The 24,302-nt window shown below is 40.0% G+C and overlaps 1 protein-coding gene across 2 annotated transcripts in view; it reads right to left on the bottom strand.

The window, feature by feature from the left end:
- Plcb1 (phospholipase C beta 1) overlaps positions 1-24,302 on the bottom strand; it is a 695,339-nt gene that overhangs the window by 546,692 nt on the left and 124,345 nt on the right. The gene's annotated exons all lie outside the window — the stretch shown is intronic.

Below are 24,302 nucleotides of genomic sequence, written 5' to 3'. Positions count from 1 at the left end.
TTTTGGTAGGCTCTGAGATATTCTGCCCATAAAGGAGGCTCCACATAAGGAACTTGAGACCTGCAATCTCACTTATAAAAAAGCCATCATGCAAAAAGCTATCATGCACAAGGAGATTTTGATTCATTGTGTTTGGCCCTAGGGATAAACAAGCCTCAAAGGATCAAAATAACAGGAAATTCTTTTTGCTTAATTAAAAAAGAAAGGAAGAAAGAAAGAAAGAAGGAAGGAAGGAAGGAAGGAAGGAAGGAAGGAAGGAAGGAAGGAAGGAAGGAAGGGAAGGAAGGAAGGAAGGAAGGAAGGAAGGAAGGAAGGAAGGAAGGAAGGAAGGAAGGAAGGAAGGAAGGAAAACCAACTAATATGACAGAGAAGACAGAATGCTTATGGAAAGAGGGAATTTGGGGTGACTAGAGAAATCTAGGCAGCACCTACAAGTTTCTTTTAGAGAGGTGGCCCCAAACCACCACAAACACTGACTCGAGGGAGCATAGCTAATCTTTGAGATCCTCTGGAGACTGAAATAATTAATGCCAATAAATAGGTAGATGCTTCAGAACTACAACCATGTGATGAGGACATTGCCCAAGTGCCTCTGAGTCCATCAGGTTGGGTACCCTGTTTCTTCTAGGCCAGGACTTTATGCTGTCACTTGTCCACACAGCTCACTCTTTCCAAACAGAGAGCTGGTACAGAAGCTCGCTCACCTCTCAATCTGACCATCTTTCAAGGAAACAGCAAGGAACACTATTTGTTTGAGATGAGAACCTGGCCTTTGGTGACCAGTCCATTTTCATTCATGGCTTATTGGCATTCACTGGTCTCCTGCTGGAAATTAATTAAGGTTTGTGTTCAGCAGGAGCTGGTATTTGCTTTGAATCCCAGACTCTAACACCTGAAACTCTAAAATGACAAAAAACACATCTCCAATTTGGGGCTCGATGAGGCAAATTGGAAGAGCCCCCTGTAGCTCCCAGCTATTCTGTTCTGAACAATGCACTATAAATAGTCCAAGCCACAATATACCAGGTAGATTGCAGCCTCTTGGAAGTTCCCACTGATTTTGCCAAGGGGGAAAAATGCATACCTAGATGGGACAGAAAGGGCCAATTTCAACAGGCGAAAACTAATATTTTCAGTATTTGAGTATTTTAGCATTAACTTTGTCATGATACTTCTCTAGTCCTTTTCTGAAAGAAATAATTCATCGTGTATAGGAAAAATTCTAGCAAGTCCCTTAAGTAGACTGAATTATTCCAGCTAATAAGCTTTCTGCCTAACAGAGGGCATATCACCCATGGATTTCTCATATTTCCCATACATATGCCTTTGAAAATCTCTATGTCTCTCTGTGGCATTCTTGTAGCTTCCATCTGCTCAGAAGAGTAAGTATAGACACTTTGGAGAATGTCAAGAGTTTGAAGTAACCCTTGCCAGGAAGGCAAATGGGGAAATAAAATCACGACCTTTACTTTGAAACCCCAGGTCTCTATAAAGGATAACATAACAAAGAGGGAACAGGAAGCTTTCTTTTGTCCCAGATTTTTTTTCTTATGTTTTCAAGAGCTGCTCTTGAGAGCAGACCATCTATTTCAGGGACAGGCACAGGACATCTCAGATGGATTCAATTCCACCTTTACCAGGACAGGCTACTCCTCACAGCCATCATCCTCCCACTAGATGGCCACATGTGGTGAGCTTTGTAATCGATCCCTACCTCACAGCAGATCAGTAAGTGCAGTCAATACAGGTTGTTATAATTTTATTTCTCTACATTATCTTGGATCTCTTTACACCAAGAGTGTCTCCCAGCAGCCCTAAAGTTCTACTCCAATGCCCAATGCCCAAAACTACATCAATTATGGCACAATATTTAATAAGTAAAATTATTTCTTAGAAGATAAGAAGGGCCCAAGCTTTTATTTGAACCTTGCGCATCATCAAATAAAAGGCATGCTAATAAAATAAAATTAAAAAGTAAAAAATGGACTAGAGTATGTGTCTTATAATTTCTCCAAGCGGCAGTGGTCAGAACACTCTTTAATCAGAGAAAAAACTAGACATGGACATTCCAACATGGGGTGAGAAGGCACTGGTGCCTTTGTGTTACATTTCTAACTGAAAGCCAAAGATTTAAGTAGCCAAAATACAACACTGACATTAGATAAAGTATAATTAAATGGCTAATTTTGATGCATTAAAGTCTACTTAAAACTGAATTGTAGTTGACTTCAATTAGCCACATCTTTGGCCCTAATTATTGAGTGCCAGAATGTTGAATAACTGTCATGTGATCAGCAGATGCTATCATAAAAATGGAATACTTTCCCAAATTAGAGAATTGGCATGTGTTTCTTTATAAAAGAAGTTAGTTTAACAATCTTCATTATTTTTCTTGACAAGTCACTAATTGTTCATTTTGCATTAAATCTAGCTAAAATACTAAACTAAAGGTTTCAGAGAACCTAAATGAAGGGATCAACCACTCTACTAGAAGCAATGGAAGCAAGAAAAAAAAGAAGCTATAAATAATGCAATCACATTTGAAGGCTGAGCAGGTGCTTACATGAACACTGAGTTCCTATTCAGGCGTCAAGCACTGTGCAAAGTGCATCACCTTTACTGACATTTTTAATCTTGCTAATACCTGTAGGAGGCAGTTGCTATTATTATCTCTATTTTGGTATGAAGCCATCAAGGCAAAAGGAAAAGTGATGTGCCAAGCTCAGGCAGTCAGGAAATGATAAAGCCATTGTTGGAATCTAGGTAGTCTCACACCAAGGCTACAGTCTTACCAAATCCTAACTCATGGAAATGATACAAATTCTGCTAACCTTCTGGCTGTGCAACCTAAGTATCAACTTCATTTATTTCCTTAGGATACATCGTTCAATGCAGATTTAATGAGTCAAAGTAAAGCCCATTTTCAATTTATACTTGGTGCCTAGATGGTAAGCAGACCCAGTCTATCAGGAAAGGCAGGTGAGAGGACCCCAGATGGTGGACTCCGCATGAGCAGAAGGGCACTGGGGATGTGCTTCAGCAGCAGCAGCAGGAGTTTCATTTGTCTACTGAGTGGAAAACATAATGATGCAAGAGAGAGAGGTCTCCCATCCTAGGAGTCTGGCTTGTTTTTAATCTCATAGATTTTATGTTTTCCTTGAATCTAGGAAAAGCATACACTTGCACAAATGAATATGACATTATTATTTTGAAACAAAAGTAAGTATTATGGATTCATCAGTGCTTCCTATTTCTTAATAAATTATAGAAAAACCCTTTTTACAAACTCTTTACAATAGAGAAAAATGATCTGACTAATGAATTTGGGGCATCAAACTCAGTTCTTTGAAAAGGGCTTTCTTTCTTTTAGCTGTAAGAAGGTTTTATAGACTATATCGCTGTGTTTTTCAGGGAAAATGATACTGAAGAATCCAACAGTAGCAGGATATAGGTTTTCTGAACTTACATTCCTGAAGAAAAGTTGTATTTCCAGAAAGGGAATAGGGTTCCTTCAGCTCCCATGACTGGGTCTTGGAATTCTAAGAGTCTAACTAATAAGAATAGGCAGAGAAGATTCCTCTAAATATATGGTCTAATATAGATTTTGCACCAAATTCTGGCCCAGGTAGAAGATACACACACACACACACACACACACACACACACGCACACGCACACGCACACGCACACGCACACGCACACACACAGAGTCACTTATACACAACCACTGCCTAAGAAGCCAGAATGTCCCTCAAATGAAGTTGATGGTGGTGTTATTTACAAAGTCCTTATCTCTGCAATAAGTATTGCCATTTCCTGAGGCTGTGGTGAAGACATATCACTTGTGTCTTTAAGTCATTCCTGCCAGTTCTTCCTCATAGACAGTCCACTTTGAGTGAATACTTACAATGAGTCAAGCCCTGTACTACACTTTGCAGTTAGGAAACAATGGGAGTACCTTTCCCAAGTGCCTATAAATAATGTCTCCCAAACAAATAGCTGTGAAATTGTAGAGAAGGAAGGTCTGTGAAGCAATGAAAATGAGAAGTTGAGACTGATTTTGGGGATAGGCCCTTTTGACCTAGGGTGCAAGGCTTTAATGATCCCAATTCATCATCTTCCCTATATCCAAGTCTCTCCATGGAGTCAGCAGATTCCCTGTTCTTTGAAACTAGTTTAAGAAATGTGACATGTTCCAGCCAATGGGATATTAGAAGTGGTATGACAGAGCACGGAGAAGCACTTGGTGTCTCCACTCTGTCCTGCTGTAAATACATTTTGCAGCAAGTGTGCTGTGGGATGAGATAGGTCGGGAGGAACTAAATCACCCTACTCTTCCTAGCTGAAGTTGTCTCAGACTAGACCCTAGCTATGGATTCCCAAGCATATAAGTGAGCTTAGCTAAGCAAGGCCAAAGTGAACCCAATCGCCCAAATGTGTGAGCAACAGATGCCTACTGTTGCCATGTAGGGCAGCATTATTGTGGCAAGAGCTAGATGATACGTAAGGTGGCATCCAAGCTGAGCACCGAGAAACAATAGGAAGGTAAATCAAGAGGAAAACCTTCAACTTTGAAAAAAGTAAAAATGAAGATAAATTGAGGAATTCTGGGGATCTTTGGGGTATGAAAGCAACTAAATATGATGATAGATCAGATAGGAGACATAATTCTAAGAAGCACTCGCGGATGATGCTTAGGCATCCAGTTTGGGCAAATAAATAGATTTGCTATAAACTTTACTAGAAAAGGAACAATTGGGAGTTTAAGATTAGGATGAAGGTGTGAGAACAACATGCAAGTGGAGAAGTCAGATAGCCTCAAAGGAGACATATGGAGGGTAGGGTGGTATGAACGTGGGAGTGGAAAGCAGAATATTTCTATCCAAGGTCTGATAAAGTGAATGATTGAGAATAGATTTAGATTGGGCCTAAAAGTAGCATGTGCATGTTTATATGTGCAAAGTAAGGCACATGATAAAACTGCAATGTGACTTCATTAAAAAACAAAAACAAGAGATACCCAAAATGGTATTTTAAAGTAAAATTATTAGGGAGCTTCGCCTATAGGTCTTTATGTATTACTGAAAGTACTGGGCAGACAGAATAGTCTAAGAGCCTCAGTTAATTTCCATCTGAAAAGAGAAGATGTTCCTGGAAGAAAGTAGACCCACAAAAAGGCTCCAAGATGGAACTTGAGAGCAGTGGCTGTCATAATGGAGGATAAGGGGGTACCAGAGTCCTCGGGGCACCTCTGATGTCTCCCTTTGACTCTGTTCGAGGTAATCTATTATGTCTACCATTGTATCTGTCCATTCATAAACTATCTACTATCTAACAAGCATCTGTCTAGTAGCTCTATATTCGTGATAAATGGCACCATAGGTAGCATTTCCCACATATAACATGTCTAGACCTATATTCAATTATATTTTAAATACTCTACTTCATTCATTGAAGTTCCTGTGCTCTATAACATCATCAGCGATTTGAAGAAAGAAATGCTTAACAAGTATTTCTAAAATTACAGAAGAGATGGTGTTTACATGCAATTCTTTTGCTTTTAATGTGAGGAACAAGAATGCAAACTGTGTTGTTTTTTTCTCTCAGCATCTATACTCACAAGGTGTCTTGAAAGGATAACATAAACTCCACTGATGACTCTTATAGTTTTAAGATTTAGCAATTTAATTCAAGTTCTTGCCTCATGTTATTAGAACAGGCATTCTGTGAGGCTGTGATTCCACACATCAGACAAGAGCACGAGAGCCTATAAAGTCAATGGGAACTCTGCACAGTAAAACATGTCAGCATTGAGGCTATGACTAAAGAGGCAGAGAACATACTTCAAGACGCATGAAAATTAACATGATATGATGGCCAGTCTACCAGAAACCTTCCTGTAAAATGTCTGATTTTAATTCTTAATGGAGTGTCCACTCCTCACCTTTAAAATACCTCACATCTGCTAGGCATGAGTGATTCTAACATCCACAGAGTCTCAAGAAAGCTTTCTGTTCCCAATCAATACTCTCACTCTCAGCCATCCCTCGGTGGATATGATTATTATTACTTGGCATTCAATTGCCTTTCCCCATTTTCTCCAGTTCCCTTTCAAGAATTTTGTCAATAAACAATTAAAGAGGCCATGGCATTTAGTGGCTTTTCCCCATACTATTTTTGTACTTTAAACATCAATGTACAGCTATTCTCTGACTATTGAACAGTTTTACTATGAACATGGCAAAGCACACTTTAGAATATAAGTTCATCTCAGTTGGTACACTCACACACTGGGACAATTTTACCCTTAGTTTTATACATCTGTGCATAGGCACAAAGGCACACATATATACATATAAATATATGTGTGTATGCTTGCAAAATGTCAACATACTTGTATATATGTGTTTGTGGATAATGATAGACAGACATAGGTCTATACAGTTATTCTTACCCAAGTTCTTCCTAGGTAAAGCACAAAAAACCAAAACCAAAACAAAAAACCCTATGCACTAAAATAGCATAGGATGCTGAGTAGGAATTATTTTGTATTGAAAAATTGTTCTTTAAGCTCCCTCATCTTCCACATCAGTGGTAACACAAACATAATGATCACCTCATCATATGTAAAAGTATAAATGAAACAGCAACACAGGTAAGCCTCATGCATTCTCCTAAGTATACAACCTCAGTTTTCACTGTGCATGTAGTAGGAGAGACAGACAGAGACAGAAACACAAAGACAGACAGACACACAGAGAGAGAGAGACAGACAGACAGACAGACACAGACAGACAAAAACAGAGACATGGGGGGGGGAGTGAGAGACCTACACACACATGGCTAGACATGGCCCAGCAGAAGAAGAAAAAGCAAAGCAGCCCTGACTTGAGGGGGAAGCAGCTATTCATAGCTCCCTTCCTTTGCTCCTTCTCCATTGCAGACCACCATTTCCTCCAGCTTGGAGACAACCATCCACACCTCAACACTAAGGAGGAAAGTCACCAAAAGGGTGTTTCCCACCTCAGCTAGCAAGGCACAGCCAGTTGCCTGTTCTCAGGGGGCACATTTGCTCCAGTTTCCCCCAGTCTGGATTGTACTTAAAGATAAGAGACATTGGGCACAATACGGAAAGAAAATTTTGGATCATCTCAGATTCTCTAAAGCACCAATACACAATGAGGAAGAACTCCAAAGTATTTCAGAGTACTGGTAGATACACCACAACACACACACACACACACACACACACACACACACACACACACACACACACACACACACTCATACACAAGCACACCCACATTCATGTCTTACTTAAGACAAAACATTGGATACTCATAGGAACTCTGTGACTTGGGGAGGTCTTGGGATATCCCAAAGGAGTTTCAGTGAGGATCCAATGATGATGATGTACCAGAAACCAGAGGCCTTAAACCAGATCAGCAGCTCATTACAATGAACATTTGCTAGTAAGGTTGATTGGACAAGAGGGTATGTTATATGGCCCACTGGTGCAGAGTCTATTTGCTCATTTTGATAAATCTTCAGTCACAAACATATATTTGCTGCATGATATGTTTTAGATATCCTTTTAAGGCAGATATAAAATGACTGTGTAGCTTGAGTTTTCCTGCCTTGCCCACAGTCAGGACAAATCTTTGTCACCCGCCAGTCCCACAGCCACTCAGACCCAATCAAGTAAACACAGAGACTTATTTTGCTTACAAACTGTATGGCCGTGGCAGGCTTCTTGCTAAATGTTCTTATAGCTTAAATTAATCCATTCCCATAAATCTATACTTTGCCATGCAGCTCGTGGCTTACCAGCATTTTCACATCTTCCTTGTCCTGGCAGGCAGTTGGCAGTGACTCCTTCTGCCTTCCTGTTGGTTTATTTCTCCTCTCTGTTAGTCCCGGCTATACTTCCTGCCTAGCCACGGCCAATCAGGTTTTATTTATTGACCAACCAGAGCAACTTGACATACAGACCATCCTCCAGCACAGCCAAGTGCAGACCATCTCAGACACCTGCACTCAGGCCCATGGTCCTAATCATCCTCTATTCGGATCTGCTGGGTAAAGCCACGAGTAACCCAAGAATGGGCTCCCACAGGACATACAGAACATCCCACAGCACGACTGAAATGTTTTCTCGGCCCAGGTGCTCTCAAAATTTATCAAGAAATATGCAAAGAAAACCACATTTGCAAAACATGAGAATAATACAAACTTTACAAAGTCTTCAGGTCAAGATGTGACAAGAACATTTTCCTTCTATCATATTTTATGTTATTTTTGTTATGAAATAACAATACACAAAGGGATTTATATCAGACATGTGTGCATATCCTAATTCTTTGTAATAAAATAAGTCTATCTCTCAATTTAAAACAGATTAGGAATATTACTTTGTTTCTCTCCTAAATTGTACTGTTTTCTGTGTATACCCACCAGGAGAAGACACTTTATTAAAATTCTGGGTTAATGGTACTCTGGATTTGTGCTATAGTTCTGTGTGAGAGACATGTGATAATTAACAAAGTCTGGAGAGGTAGCTAGCTCTGTGGTTAACTGTGCTTGCTGCTCCTTCCGAGGTCTTGAGTTGGGTGCCCAGCACCCTTGTAAGATGGCTCACAACTGTCTGTAACTCTTTTGGTGGATATAGCACCTTCTTTGGCCGCTGAAGGTACCCACATATGTGTGGCATTCACACACACACACACACACACACACACACACACACACACACACATACATACACACACACACACGAATAAAATATGTTTAAAGATGAAAAGTATATTTAAATTATATGTCTTGAGCTTTATAAGTAATATCTTAAGTTGTTTATAGCCTTTCTGGAGTTTAAGCTTCTATGTATAATAGTTTAAAGTGTTTCTGCAGGTAGCAGTAGCTAAAATTTACTACAGTAAATTTCAAGAGCAGGACTATGCTACTGTTGATTCCACCAATATTCACCTGTACTGCTCGCTCTTATCTTTTTTGCCCTTATGAACACACCACCACTGTGGTGATATTTATTTGTGCTGAAATGAGGTGATATTTTATTTGTACTTTAATAAATAAAGTTTGCCTGAAGATCAGAGGAAATAGCAAGCCATTTTAAGCAAACAAAGAAGTCAGGCAGTGGTAGCACACACCCTTAATCCTATCACTTAGCAGACAGGATCTCTGTGTGATCAAGGCCACACTAGGGAACAGAACCAAGCATGGTGACACACACCTTTAATCCCAGTACCAACCATAGAGGCCTGGAGGTCTGTACAGACAGGCAGAAAGTGACAGAGCTGTATAGGAAGAGGAAGTGAGGTAGCTGGGCAAAGAGAGCCAATGAGAGGACAGAAAATCAAGGCAATAAAAGCCTGGGTAGACAGGAAGTTGGGTGCATTTGGAAGCTGCAGAGTTGGTGAGGTGAGGTTGGCTGGTGGCTTTCCCTACTTCCCTGATCTAAGGCTTTCACCCTTATATTTGGCTCCATGTTTTTTTATTTAATAAGACCATTTAGAAATTTGTCGTCATACCACCAAGCTTCTTACACAGTTCTCTCCATGAACTTGAGCTACTTTTTGGTGGGGGATATCACCCCAAAATTGTTTTTGATAGATACAAAGAATACAATGTTTAATATCATAGGATAACATGACATTCTTTCCCAAATGGTGTCACTTTGATCTCTCACTTCACAGAAAGTAGGGATACTAAATAACTAACATGATGCTCATGCCTCAGAATTGCCAGCTTGTCTACCACTGGTCTTCTGGAGAAGAACATACACTATGGTATCATATTTCCATCTTTCTAGTTTAGGAAAAGGATAAAATGGTTGTACTTATTAGTCTGACCAGGAAAAAAAGAACTGAATAAAAACTCTATCATTTCAGGAGGGTAGGAAAGGGGTTTTCACCACAAATAAACCTACATATCATGCCTATGGTTTATATGATGTTAGAATCATATTTTCATATTTTCCCCTAACTATGTAAAGTAGGCCATCCTTTAAGTAAGCTTACAATTTCTCTCTGAAAATGGTTTTTGCTTTGCGAAGTCTGAGACGAAGAGATTTCTGCCATGTCCACCTGCATCGTCTCTCCTGAACTGTTAAACAGCACATGCTGTCCTAAGATGAGTTACTCAGGAAAACATCATGGAGTTCTCTCATGCTCTGTGATGGAACTCATTTTCCCAACACAAACTCACTCTTGTCAGTTTTCTCCTCCTCTGTGGCATCTGTGTGCACCTGTGCTCACAGACAGGGAACTCAGTCATCACAGACTCTTTCTCTCTCAAGCTTTCATTCATTGACAACAGGCAGCAACTGAGGGTTTTCACACTATGAGCCATGGATCTTGTTTCTGTTGAGTGTCCCCAAGACCAAATGCTATTGTAATACTACAAGGTACTGAACTTTTCACTGTGATGATATTTTTCACTGCACAAAAGCAATGAAGAGCAAAACACCTGGTATCATCACTAAAATGAGGACATTGCCACTATACTTCCTGGAGATCAAGTCAATGTGCTGTTCATTGGCACATGCCCAATGTTTAAAGAAATGCACCTATAAATGTCCTTCTTATAACTATCAATCTGTTGTTCTAGAACTTCAGTGTTGTTAGTCCCCATGGGAAGAATGATAGCTTTGCTATTTCTTGACCTCTAAGAACATGTTTCATTAGGATTTCCTGTGATCAAATGGACAGAATATAAGACAAGCCTCTTTAGTGCACCAAACTCAAGAAGTAGAGGTTTGAACTGAGCTGGCCCTCTGCCTCATGCAATGTCCTGTCACCTGGAAGCATGGCTGATGAAGAAAACGGAGGTTACTCTGTCCTGAATGCGTGGTTGGCTATTTTCTTGAAATTGGAGAAGGTGGGTCTGTCACTTCAAAGTAAAGAACTGATAGTATTTGTTACCATGGAAAATGGAAGCTTCTATGCCTTCATCAGAGTCCATGAAAATAGTTTTCATCACCAAAGCCTGAAGGCTTCCCAATACTGCAGACCTTTCTGGTAAGACCAGATATGACAATTAATGTGGCCATATAGGACAACATTTCTCATGTCAATTATCATCTTCTTGGAAAAGAATCAGTCAGATAAGGCTTCACCATGAAAAATTCTTTACTATGGCAGCCACTAACAGTGTGCTCACGAACTTAACAAACATGTACCAAGTACCTACTATGTGTTAGGTTCTGGGACAGACACATGATAAGAGGTAAAGAAATTAGAAGCTTTCCCAGGAGTTTTACATATAAACTTTAGTTTCATGTATGATAAAAGTAGTGTGAACATCATTTTGCTAAAAAAAAAAAATGGGACATAGCAAGGTCGAAGGACTTGATTAAGATCCTAGAACAAAGACTTAAGATGCCCATCCTAAACTTTAGGGCTCCAAACTGCATTTTAGAATAATAAGAGCATCTTTTTAGAATGTGTCCAGCATCATTTTATTGTTGTCACAGGAACTACTGATTATGTGCCCATTTTATAGATTAAAAAATATATTGATGTTAAGTTTTTTTTTAATGTAACTGGCCAGCATTCAATATACATGAGACTCAGAATCAAACACAGACCTGCTTCCTTTCTTAACCATCAGACTACACTTCCATGGATATTTTCTTGTTACACACCCTCAAGGCAATAAATAAACCTATTATCAGGCATTAAGATGGAAGAAGTTTTATGTGAGAATGTTCAAGATTGAGGGGCAGGCAAGTTAAACAATTCATTTGCTGGTCGTCACTCAGCCCTCAGGATTTCATGCTTATCCTATAAGCCAGATGATTGGAAAGTTCCTTTCTTCTGTCAGTATGTTCTAGAACATTTGCATCCTTTGACTCACCATAGAAGATTACCCACATGAAAACACAGAGCAGAGCTTAGGAGGTGTCTGAAAGCATTTTCAATGCTATTTTTTGCTCTGTAGCATTTTCTCCCTTTTGCAGTCACTTAATCCTCCGAGAATGCAAATCAAACCTTTGCTATGTATTTTAAGACATTCCTAAAGCCTCCTGGAATAGATACAGGAAAGGACAGAGGCTTAACAAGAAAGTCACATTATTTAATCTTTATAGTTCCTCCACCTTAATATTATTTTCTTAGTTATCACCTTGTTAATGTCCATTTCCACATCTGTAAAATGGAACTATAAAAACAGAACTCATTCCTGGCAAAACTCTGACAGCTACACAAGACTGATTTACTGAGTGTTTAAGATGCTGTAGGAAACAGTAAGTACCATGCTTTGTGAGGCAAAGGAAAAGCAACAGTGAGCTGCAAAGACCATAACAAGGAACACAGAGGTGGACACAACAGCAGATCTTGAATGTTTTCCCAAGGACCACTATGTCTTCAGGGAACAAAGTGTCAAGGGGCAAAAGTGGGAGATGGCACCTTAGGAGGTAGGGCCTGATGGAGGAAGCTAGATCACTGGGGATTTGTACCCTTGTAGGAGAAACTCAGCTGATTTCTGTCTCCATAAACACACACTTAAAGTACCAGAGTAAGGCGATAACAGACCCTGAAACTGTCTTCCTGGTCTGTCAAGTCTACAGATGCACATGACTTCTAAAAAAAACATTCAGACAAAGAATAATAAGTAACTGAGCCTGTATGAACACCACAAAGTGAGGACCCCAGAAGACCTCAAGCCATTCTTGAACCTTGGTCAGAGGCTTGGTGAACACAATGATGCCATTCTACTTTTCTTCCCATGGGTAGGAACAAGGTAAGTACAGCAGCAGCTGGGCCAGGAAGGTCACAGAAATGCTCGGGTGGTGCCATTCAGGAAGGAAAGTGCTGACACTCTGCAGGCACTGGATAGGAAGGAGTCAACTTACTGTTGGCCCAGAACACACTTTCTTATTCCTCCTTCATTCCTGACAATGAGAAACATACATGTGGCACTCTGAAAATTAAATTTTAAGACCATTAAAAATTATTGCCATACATAAGCTTCTATTCAATTTTCAGTTTGGCTGGTCATCTTTTACTCTCACTCCTCCCCCACCAAAAAATGCTACTGACAGGGAAGGTCACTCTGAATAAATAAATGAATGAAAGCCCCAAATACTTTCTGCCTAAACCTGCCAGCAATTATAATTTATAATTGTAAGGTATACAGTTGCTACCTATTGTGTATGCTAATAATTTTAAATCTCCTAAATAGGATTATAGTAGACAATTGCCTTAGTCTCTCTGAATCTGTTGCAAAGGTCTTCTAGATTTTGGAGTTCTATGAAGGTGAAGGAGCAGGGCTGGGACTGGATGGGAGGGTGAAGGGGATCATTGGTGCACAAAACGTCCAAGCAACATACTTTATGGGAAACTCAGCTGTGCTGTCCACAGCCCATCATCATGTGCCATTTCGGCACAGACTCCTTCAGTGCCAAGTGTAAGTACTCCTAGCATTGTCTGCCAGGTGACTGACCAAGCAGTGGGTGTTAACGTCAGACCCCTCAAGCCACTGACCAATGACTGACAGGACTGGAGAAGAAGCACCACAGTTACCCAGTTCTTTGGTTGGAGGTACAAGAAACAGACTGTCTCCTAGGAAATTGCCAAGACATTCCAGCTTGCCAGGGCAGGAGCAACTTACTTGAAATGCACATCCCTAGTGACTTCTTCCATTCCCTCTCTTACTCCTCTAATGAACAAAAGAGTTTTCTGGAACTGTCTTTCTAAAAGTAACTGCACTGAAATTCTTGCCTCAGTCTCTTCTTAGCGTGTGGTGGTTTGAAAGAAAATGGCCCCCAAAGGGAGTGGCACTATTAGGAGGTGTGGTTTTGTTGGAGGAAGTGTGTCACTGTGGGGACAGGCTTTGATGTCTCTTTTGCTCAAGCTTTACTCAGTGTGACAGTCAACTTCCTGTTACCTGCAAGATGTAGCCCTTTAAGCTCCAGCACCATGTCTGCCTGTCATGATAATAATGGACTGAACCTCTGAAACTGAAAGCAAGCCACCACAATTAAAAGTTTTCTTTATAAGAGTTGCCATGGTCATGGTTTCTTTTCACAACAACAAAAATCTAACTAAGGTAGAAGCTGGTACCAGGGACTGGGGTACTGATGTGATAGGCCTGACCATGTGTCTGTTTGGAGGAATTTGGACTTTGGTACTTTGCGTTATGAAAGCAGTAGAATGCTTTAAGCATTGCTTAGTAGGCCATACTAGTAGGGTCATGGAAGGCAGTGGTACTAAGTGTGATTTGATGAACTGTGGGGGGTCTACTTCAAGAGGTTTCAGAGGAGAAGAATTTTAGTATGATGCCTAGAGATCATTTTTGTGATACAGAAAGAAAGTGGCTGTCCTTTGCTTTTGTCCAAAGAGTCTTCCTAAGGCTAAAGTAAAGAGTTTTGGATTAATTCTGTTTCTAGAAGAAATCTCAAAACAGCCTAGTATAGACTGTTGTGTGGATATTAGTGGTAACTCTAATGAAGATTTATAATGAAAAGGAATAAGCTGAGCAAATAAAAATATAAAACTGACAGATTGATCAAAGGTGTATGAGGAAGTAGAATAGAGCTAAATCCTGTGTTCAAGGAGATAAACATTATGAAATTGAATAAAGGAAGTGGTAACCTCAGGGCAAGTTCCCATCCAGCTAAATTTCCAACTTGTGGAAATAAACTTAAAAAAAAAAAAAAAAAAAGCTTAGAGCCAGGTGTGGTGGGGCATACCTTTAATGCCAGCACTGGGAAGGCAGAGGTTGGCAGATCACTGACTTTGAGGCCAACCTGATCTACAGAGTGATTTTCAGAACAGCCAAGCTTAGGCAGTGAAAGACAGAAAACAGATAAAGATGTAATTGAATGAGAGGGCTATGTTCCAGCCCCAGCAAGCAGCAGAACTTGGCAGCTTCAGCTACCTGATTCCTGCTTTAGAGTTAAGGATAGAATAAAGGAATAAAGTCACTGAGACCAGGCATGTGTTAGGTGTGACCCTGAATGAGGGCCTAGAAGAGAGGCCATTAAGTGAAGCTGTGAAGTTGAAGCCTGAATTGCCTTGGAGAACCCAAGATGTTAAGAGATGCCAGAGTCTTTGGATACCTGCCAAGAAGAGCTGCTAACAGGGAGTGGAACCAGAAAGAAGTGTGTTGCAGTCAACAAAGCTGAACAGAGTTAGAGATATAAAGAGCATTTTGAAAACAGATATGGAGCTGCAGAGTTTGAAGTTTGTCCAGCTGGTTTTCAGTCCTGCTTTTGTCCAGTATTTCTTTGCTATACTCCCTTCCCTGTGTTTTAGAATGGGAATGCATATCCTGTGCAGTTATATGTTGGAAGTCTGTGATCTGTTTTTTGACTTTGATTTTTACAGGGGAATTAGAGTTAAGAGATTGCCATACATCTCAGAAGAGACTTTGGTCTTTGACACAAGTTTGAGACTGTTATAGACAATGGGGAGTTTGAAGTTGGACTGAAGGCATTTTTTTGCATTATGATATAGCTATAAGCCTTTGGAGTTCAAGAAGTGGAATGTGGTGGTTCGAAAGAAAATGGCCCCCAAAGAGAGTGGCATTATTAGGAGATGTGGCTTTGTTAGAGGAAATGTGTCACTGTAGGGGTAGGCTTTGATGTCTCTTTTGCTCAAGCTTTCCTCAGTGTGACAGTCAACTTCCTGTTACCTGCAAGATGTAGCACTCTCAGCTCCAGCACCATGTCTGCCTTCATGCCACCATGCTCCCTGTCATGATAATAATGAACTGAACCTCTGAAATTGTAAGCAAGCCACCACAATTAAACGTTTCCTTTATAAGAGTTGCCATGGTCATGTTGTCTCTTCACAGCAATAGAAAATGCTAACTGAGACATAGGGGAACTAAAATAAAAAGTCATCCATGGTCTTCTGTTGCATTCTGCAGCCGATTTCCCTCTTTCCTTTCTGGATCTCAATAGCAAAATCGATTTCAATTTACCTACCAACTTTTAGATGTTTATGAACTGAAATGCAGCTCTGTGCTCTCAGCTTTTAGGAGCCTACTGTACCATTCTAGGGTACACAGCAAAAACTAATTACACCCAAGGAAGCCAAGAAATCCATTAGAATGAATCAAGTTATCTCCAATCGCCTGGTATTTTACATTACATTCTGGATTATCAAAAAACACAAATGAAATAATATTTGAGAAATTATATCTGCTGTCATTCATCTCTCAGAGGCTCTGACACTCACTTATTAGTTACTTTTAAGTTACTCATAAATACTATCAAGCTGTAGTGAAATGGTTTTGGAGTCCTTCAAAGCTGGAAGCGAAATCAACAAAGGATCAGTCTAGGCTCTCTAAGTCACACTTGATCACAGCTGTCAGTGAGAGTCTTGGCCAATGACATGGCCTCACTCATCTTGGGATTCACCACAAGGACATTTGTCTTTCATTTGTTGGCTGTGCCAATTTACTTAACGCTTCACCTTTCTATGAGACACTCCATTAGAACATTCCAGAGGAGACACAGAGGAGCCAGGCTAGCTAGCCAGACACAAACCCTGGTTCCAACCATTCTTAGCTCTATAATTTAAACCAAACTGCTTAGCTTTGCTTGCCCCATGTTACTCATTCACATAATGGAAAATAATACTAGAATCCACTTTGAAGACCTGGGAACTCTTAACTACATGAAATGGCCTGGTAAGAAGCCCATCAGATTTCCAGGGTATCTGAGAGGAAATGCCTCCATCAAACCTGAAATGAGACTACTTTTCAACAAGGCTCAGGGAGAGGTTTGAACACTCTACTGCCTCAGAAGCACTGGCAAAGCACATGCCCAGTGTTCAAGCAGAGCTTGAAAAGCTCAGCATTACCCATTGATATTTACTATTATTATCTCAGTTCATGTACTTCCTCGGGACCACATTTCAATGATTGCCAAGAATCAGCTAAGTATCTCTACTATAAACTGCACATTCTTTCATAATGTTGGTTCTGTTGTACTTTCTCCTTTTATATAACTATTTGATCCCATCCTGTCTCACAGACTTTTTACATAGTATCACCAATCTGATTTTTTAGAATCAGATGCTGTGATACAAGGTCATAACCACTTTATTAATATTCAGAGCACACAGAAAAGATCAACGAGGGGAGGGAAAGTGTGGGGAAATGAAAGAATCTGAATAAGCCACAACCACAGGTAAACCTCCAAGTCCCATCCTGATTTTATAGGAAACCCTGGAGTATAAATCAAATCTCAGTGTCTCTAGTCTTGAAGCAAAGGAAATGGACTTCATATTCATGCTCTCCATGAGGAAACTCCAACATCAAGAAAGAGCTGTATTATGATTGAGAGACCAAAGAGAACCATGAGGCGTGAAGCTTACCAAAGCTGAAGAATGAGAACCCAAAGCAAGGATCCAGAATCAGAGGTGGTCCAATGGCATGTTAATAATGCCCACTGCAGACAGGCACTTTGAAGATGTCCACGGTTCCACCTCAGCCAACCTGGACTCATACCCATATCCAATCAATGAATTGAGTTCTAGATATTCAGTATATGATAGGCACTGATAATGACAATAGAGATGTAGCACAGATGAGCAATGTAGTTTATGGAATGCCACAGAGCAGGGACAAAAAAAAATCACATAAGAATAGATATATCATCTGCTTCCAAATATGATACATGCTATGACTGCAAAACGAAGTAAGAGACAAAGAGAGATAGAGATGGAAAGTTCTTTTGGCAAGAACAAGGTTAAGTCAGTAATGACAGCTGCTCCATCAATGTTGCTTTCTGGTTTCTTTGCCATACCCATCCTGCAGTTGACGGAAACAGCTTGTCCCCATGCTCCTCTTTGAAGGACAGTTTCTAGCTAAGTGTCTCCTTGTCTAGGGATGCCTAAAAAGTTGTATTCACACTCTTGGGGCAGGGGGCTGCTGATAGGCAGGGATTCACAGTACAGTCCTCTTGTCTTTCTACAGGATGACTCTGAATTGCAGTTCACATACCAGAGAGACACACATGAGGTGATGATTGGTTAGTGCTTTCCTAGCATATTATGCCTTTCTCAGTCTTTCCTAAGAACATGTCTTCAGCAGCTCCCTTGCATAAGGATCCTAGTCCCACACTCTGCTCCTAGGGAAAGCTAACATAAGATATAACAGCCTCTTCAGCCTCCTCCTGATCCTCCTCCTTCCTCCTTCCTTCCTTCCTTCCTTCCTTCCTTCCTTCCTTCCTTCCTTCCTTCCTTCCTTCCTTCCTTCCTTCCTTCCCCCCTTCCTCCCTTTCTTCCTCTTTTTTCCTCCTTCTTCTACTTCTTCATCTTCTCTTGAAATCGTCTTTTTCTACTGCATCCCAGGAAAAGAGTTTCAGATCTTGAGATGAACAAACACTTCTCATTTCTTTGTAGCCTTCCCTGAGAAGAGAAAGCTGGTGCTGGGATTGACTCCCTGGTAAGGTGTTCGCCTAGCACGCACAAGATTCTGGTTCAATGCAGAACACTTCAAGCAATTAAAAAAGAAGAGCAATCTGGGTATAAAACATCAAACTTCAATTTGCCAAATGATGGGCAGGAAAGACTAGAAAGGACAGCACTGAAACACAGGCTTCAAGATTTGCCAAGAATTCCAAATATACTGGTTAGAAGAGCCATTTTGGTGCCCAGTCTCTGCTCACTGCCCTGAAACAATGGGAGACGAAGACTAGACAGTTATATTCCCAACAAAAAAGCCTCCTGTTTAGAGAGCATTTAATAAGGTACTGACAAGCACCATGGAGGCTCACTCTAGCATGTACCTTCATCTCCTTCCCTGTCATGTAAAATATTTCATAAGGATGGTATCAGGAAAAACTATCCAAACCCTCAATGCTTACGTCCCACTGGTTTGAAACTGGGTTTCTATGGCCCACTGGCCCTTAAAGGTACTGCAGCAAAGACTATTGTCACATGTAAATGCCATGAACCCCTTGAGTAATTACTAGTCTGTGGAGGTAATGTGGAGGTGATGAACAAGCCAAGAGGGTCCCTGCTGATTCTTTGTACACCCATCAGGCGGACACTATGATTCTGTTGGCTTAATTATTACACCTTGTATAGATGAATGCAGGGAACATGCTTGCCTTGTCATCAGCCACCCAGGGGACTAGTACTGAGTAATTGCTTTCCATCGCGGCAGGAGCCATCGACTGCCAGCCACAGGCACCATCTGGTCCTTGATCCCTCCCCCACATGCCTCAGAAAGCCTCCTGGGGACAAGATGAGATATCAGGGTTGCAGTTATTATCAATATGCTCATGGTCTCTTATCTCCTTTATTTCAACCATAGATTTTTACCATACTAAATACCCCAAGATACTAAGCTGAATATATTTACAAATGTATAAATTCATATATTATAGTATTTTATTTGCACTGTCATATGCAATATGAAATATTCTTCTATGTTGTAGAATTATATAATTATACATATATGTGAACAAACATTAAGCATATATATTTATCATTGCATTGTCATCTTTTGAGAAATAGGCTAAAAATTCCATTAACAGATAAATATTTGATAAATGGTATTACAAAAACTAACTTGAAATGATACTCATTTGAATGTCATTTATCACAAAAATTCACAATAAGTTTCTCTTGAATTAAAAGTGAAATGTTAAGATCATAAAAGATAAAAATTATGTAATTGAATTTCAGTGTTAAGGTTATATGTATGAATATATGTACATATGGTAATATATGGGACTTTTCAACCTCTCTAAGTCACTTTGTTATACACTTACAAGGAAAACAGGAAACCTAGAAAGGCTGCAAATAGAACAGACAGGTGGAGAAAAACCTTAGGTCCTTTCCTTAAAAGAAGGAACTGGCAAATACTGAATAACAAATTGAATTTAGCAATCTGAGAGTTTTAACATGAAATAGACAACCACTATGTGTTGAATTAATTACCAACTAATCAACAAAAAGAGAAACAGGCAAAAAGCTCGACCAGCTCACATGTTAGGAACCATGAATGAGTATTACACTATGGAAGCCCTATCCCCTGAACTGTTAGCTGCTCTCAATTCTGAGGAACCTACCTAAAAACCAACCCCACCCCCACCCCAGGCCAAACTCAGTAAATCACCAACTCTCCAGGGTAGGTGGAAGTATACATGGATGTATGATGGCAGGAATCATCAAAGTCACTTTTGCTATTAAATCACACACAAAAAAGTCAGATGAGGATCAAACAGCACATGCCACCTAAGTTATGACACGGATACAAACTGGGCTTTATTCTCTACAATGTCATGCGTGAACACACGTCTCATTTTCAAATGCTTCCTGAATCCAATCTGTGAAGATTGTCCATTGGGAAGTCAGCTGTTATTCTGATGGGTTCCCCTTCACACATGACTTGTGGCTGTTTTCGAGCTACTTTCAGTATCTCCTCTGTTCTAACTACTATATGCCAGGGGATTTTATTTTCTGGTCCTATTTGGTGGTCTCTGTGTTTCTTATACCTATATAGTCATTTGTTAATAATTACTCTGTATAATTCCCTTTTTGGAGGGAAGTTTTCTTCTATGATCTTATCAGGGTCAAATGTTCTATGACACTGACCTGGGATTCTTCTCCTTCATCTATGTCCATATGTAGATTTGGTCTTTTCATGATGTACATTCTTTTCATACATTTATTTAATATATTCATATTCTTTGCTTAAATGGTTTAATTTCTATACTTTATCTTCAAGTGCTGATAATCCTATCTTCTACTTGATCCAGTCTACTGGGAAGGTTTTCCCTTGAGTTTTCTAATTGAGTTATTGAGGTTTTCAATTGCGTCTTCATTTTACCTTGCGTTCTCTTCAGTATTTCTTTTTAGAAATTGGATTTATTCATTTTATTTTATGTGGGAGTGTTTTGACATGCATGATTGGTGTCCATGGCAGTCAGAAGAGGACATTGGATCTCCCGGAACTGGAGTTACAGATGAGTGCGAATGACCATGAGGGTACTAGGAATCTAACCTAGGTCCTCTGCAAGAGCAACAAGTACTCTTAACCACTGAGTCACAGACAGTCTCCACCCCCCCGCCCCCCCATTACATCAATATTTCCATCTCTTTAATGAATTTGGTTTCAAATCCTGAATTTTCTTCACCATAGCATTCAGCCTCATGTTTGTGTGTCTTGGGGCATCACTTGAACACCTATTGTTATTCTCTTTAAGTTCACTGAGCTGATTATTACTGTCTTCTTACACTCCTAATTATTTGATAAAGTTCATGCTAGTTCTCTTTTTTATTCTGTGTCCTGGGATTCATCTGGATAGTTCTCATTAGAGAACATTTCTAGAGAACTAGAGAGTTTGAGGGAGATACACTTTCCTGGCCTTTCATATTGTTTGTTTCTGCTATGTGACCTGGGCATGTGGACTTCCTTTTTTGGTTGCATGTCATATGTGCTATTCTAATCTGTCTTAGGTTGGGCTGGCGCAGACGTTGAGCCAAAGACAGCAGGTGCATGAACTGCCCACTGCAGGTAGGACTGCAACTTTGGAGATGGTGCTGTGGTGGGTGAGCTTCAGAAGAACTTTGTAGGCAAAGGTGGTATGCAAATTGTGTATATGGAACTAGGCCTGTGAGGCCAATGGACCACAATGCAAAAGTAATACCCTACTGGCACAGAAACAATACCAACAATGTAAGGGAAGAAACAAGAAGCACCATGAAATACTTTTTGAGTTCCTCTCAATAAATAAGTACAATATGATTAAGGCAGTCCTTCCACCATGCAGCATCTTAAGACCCCCACTGAGGATGAGAATGGACAGTGGGTCCTGGAAGCAGCATGCCCATATGGAGTGGTCCAGTCTTGTAAAATATGTAGTTGGGACCAACTTCCTGATTTGGAGTTTCATTTCAGTGACGGCAAAAGGACACACATGGCCACCCCACCTCCAACAGAAAGGCCAGTCCAAACAGTTAAGTTAGACAGTTGTTCCCATAGCCATTGAACTAGCAATAAGAACACATGGACTTACCTCTACTATTCCAGGTTAAAAACTGAGAGGATCTTCTTAAAAAAGAACAAAAACATTGGTTGGGATGTCAAAGGTTCACAGTTTCAGCCATTATTATTTTACATTTATAGCTGAATACCAAGCCTACTTCACCAGTGTCCCCTTGTTCAAGGATGAATATGTATTATTACATAAGGAAATTTTTTTAAAAAGTATCGTAAATTTAATCCCTAATGATACTGATCTACCTGCCTACCGATATTTATAAGAACAAAGGGAAGATCATAAATTTAGGAGAAATATTTACTTTGGCAAACACAAGCAAAGCATCTGGTTCATAGAATCAATAAATTCCTGAAGTAAGAGTTCTGTAAACAATGAGAAGATAAAACCAGAGAAAAGGAAAAAAGGGGAGTAGGATGTAAAGAGAAACTAGATAAGGGGTGAGCAGGTCAGGGCAACAAAAGAGAGAAAGAGAAATACCACAGCCAAACTAACACATTTATTAGAAAGTGCACACGTAACTGTCCAAACACAAGAGGCAAAAGCAAACCAGCATGTGCACAAGCAAACCATGTAGACTGACCCAGAATGAGCGGGCAGAAGAGACAAACAGCCCTGACCAACAGCTTGAGCAACAGGCGAAAGACCACAGAAACCAGAGTCAAGAGCAGAGTGGAAGGAAATACGGCATGTCTGTGGGATTAATATGCTTCCCCAGATTCCGGAATCTTCTTGTCAGCATCTGTTCATCATATACTGAGTCAAGCTTTTTTATATTTCAAGAGGAGAGAAAGCATCCTTGGCATGATGAAAAAAAAAACACAACAATTTCTTACAAAGGCATAAAATTCCAGTTTCATAATGCTCTGTACCCCAAACAGAAGGCAGGGGGAGGCATTTAGATGGGAAATAACGGTAATAAGGAATCCTGTGTAGCAAATCCATAGGAGAGTCAGAATGCTCTCTTCATGCATGAGCTATGAAGTATAACATACATGATCGCACTCACACTTATCACGGAACAACAAGTGGTGGTTAGTCATGGAAACAAGTAAGGCCAAAATGAGACTGATAGGCTTAAAACAAGCCAGGGCCAGCAGTGAGCAGTAACGAGTGGTAATGACCAAACTGTTCAGTTTTCAAATCTCCAGTCAAACAAGCCCTTAATGGATTCCTCGATAGGAACAAGTAAGTATCTGTTCCATATATATTCACAGGTACAGTTTCTAGGAATACAAGTGTTTATTGAAACAGAAGGCTTCCTCTAAGTTAGGAAAGAAAATATATTCAAAGATGAACTGTCTCCTTGCTGTTTTTCATCCAATTCAGTGGCTGCCCCATAAGTAACTGCTGTCCTGTTCGCCATTGCAGCTCTGCAGCTGCCGACCAGTAGTTTAGTCGCACTGGCTGTAGCCAGGCGGGAATTCTGGTCCCTCCGGCACTGGCTCTAACATGGCTGCTAAAGGGAACTTTATCTAGTTCGCTCTTCCTCTACAGAAGTCAGGATTCAAAGGTTGAGGTGAAATTCTACTAGCTCAGAGAGGTTGAATAGCAAGTAGCTAATCTTCTCTCCTTGTTCCTGTCTCCCCCAAAGTAGGGCATCCTTCTGCTCAGCCCCTACTTCAGAACCCTAGCTGGACATGGTTCCTCCATACCACTTCCTGTCAGCTAATTGCTGACTCAGCCTATTGACCCCAGGTTAACTTTATTTAATCAAACGAATGTAACACATCTTTGCATCAATAAGCATATTGTAACATAAACAGCATAAATGATTGTAACACATCTTAAATTAATATTCCACAACATCTCCTCATCATAGAGTTTTCACGAATTCATTACTAAAAATAGACTAATGTCATATAGAGAAATTTTTACCAAGAACTTGTTTTAAAAGCTCTATGGTGATCATAATGAAACAGAATGGAAACAATAATATAAAATCACTGTTAGCTTTCAAATAACAGTTTGTATTAAAATGTTATCTAGTCAGCTGAGAGGTGGTGCCATACACCTTCAATCCCGGCACTTGGAAGTCAGGGGCAGGTGGACTTTTGTGAGTTCAAGGATAGCCTGGTCTATAGAGGGAGTTGTAGGACAGCCAAGACTACACAGAGAAATTCTTTCTAAAAAAACAAAAAACAAAAAAACAAAAACAAAAAACCAAATAAACAAAGAAACAAATGTTGTCTAAGTATGGGGGGGAGCAAGTTCATGTGTTGAGTGTCCTTAGATACAAATTTCAAGTTTTGAAGTATAACTTAGTATATTCTTTTCTTTCTTTCTTTCTTTTTTTGTTTGTTTGTATATCAAGACAGGGTTT

The sequence above is a fragment of the Peromyscus maniculatus genome, chromosome 4 (assembly GCF_049852395.1).
Source record: "Peromyscus maniculatus bairdii isolate BWxNUB_F1_BW_parent chromosome 4, HU_Pman_BW_mat_3.1, whole genome shotgun sequence".
NCBI classification, from domain to species: Eukaryota; Metazoa; Chordata; class Mammalia; order Rodentia; family Cricetidae; genus Peromyscus; species Peromyscus maniculatus.
Note: the sequence above shows the minus strand (reverse complement) of the source record. Positions and strands in the feature narration are given on the sequence as shown.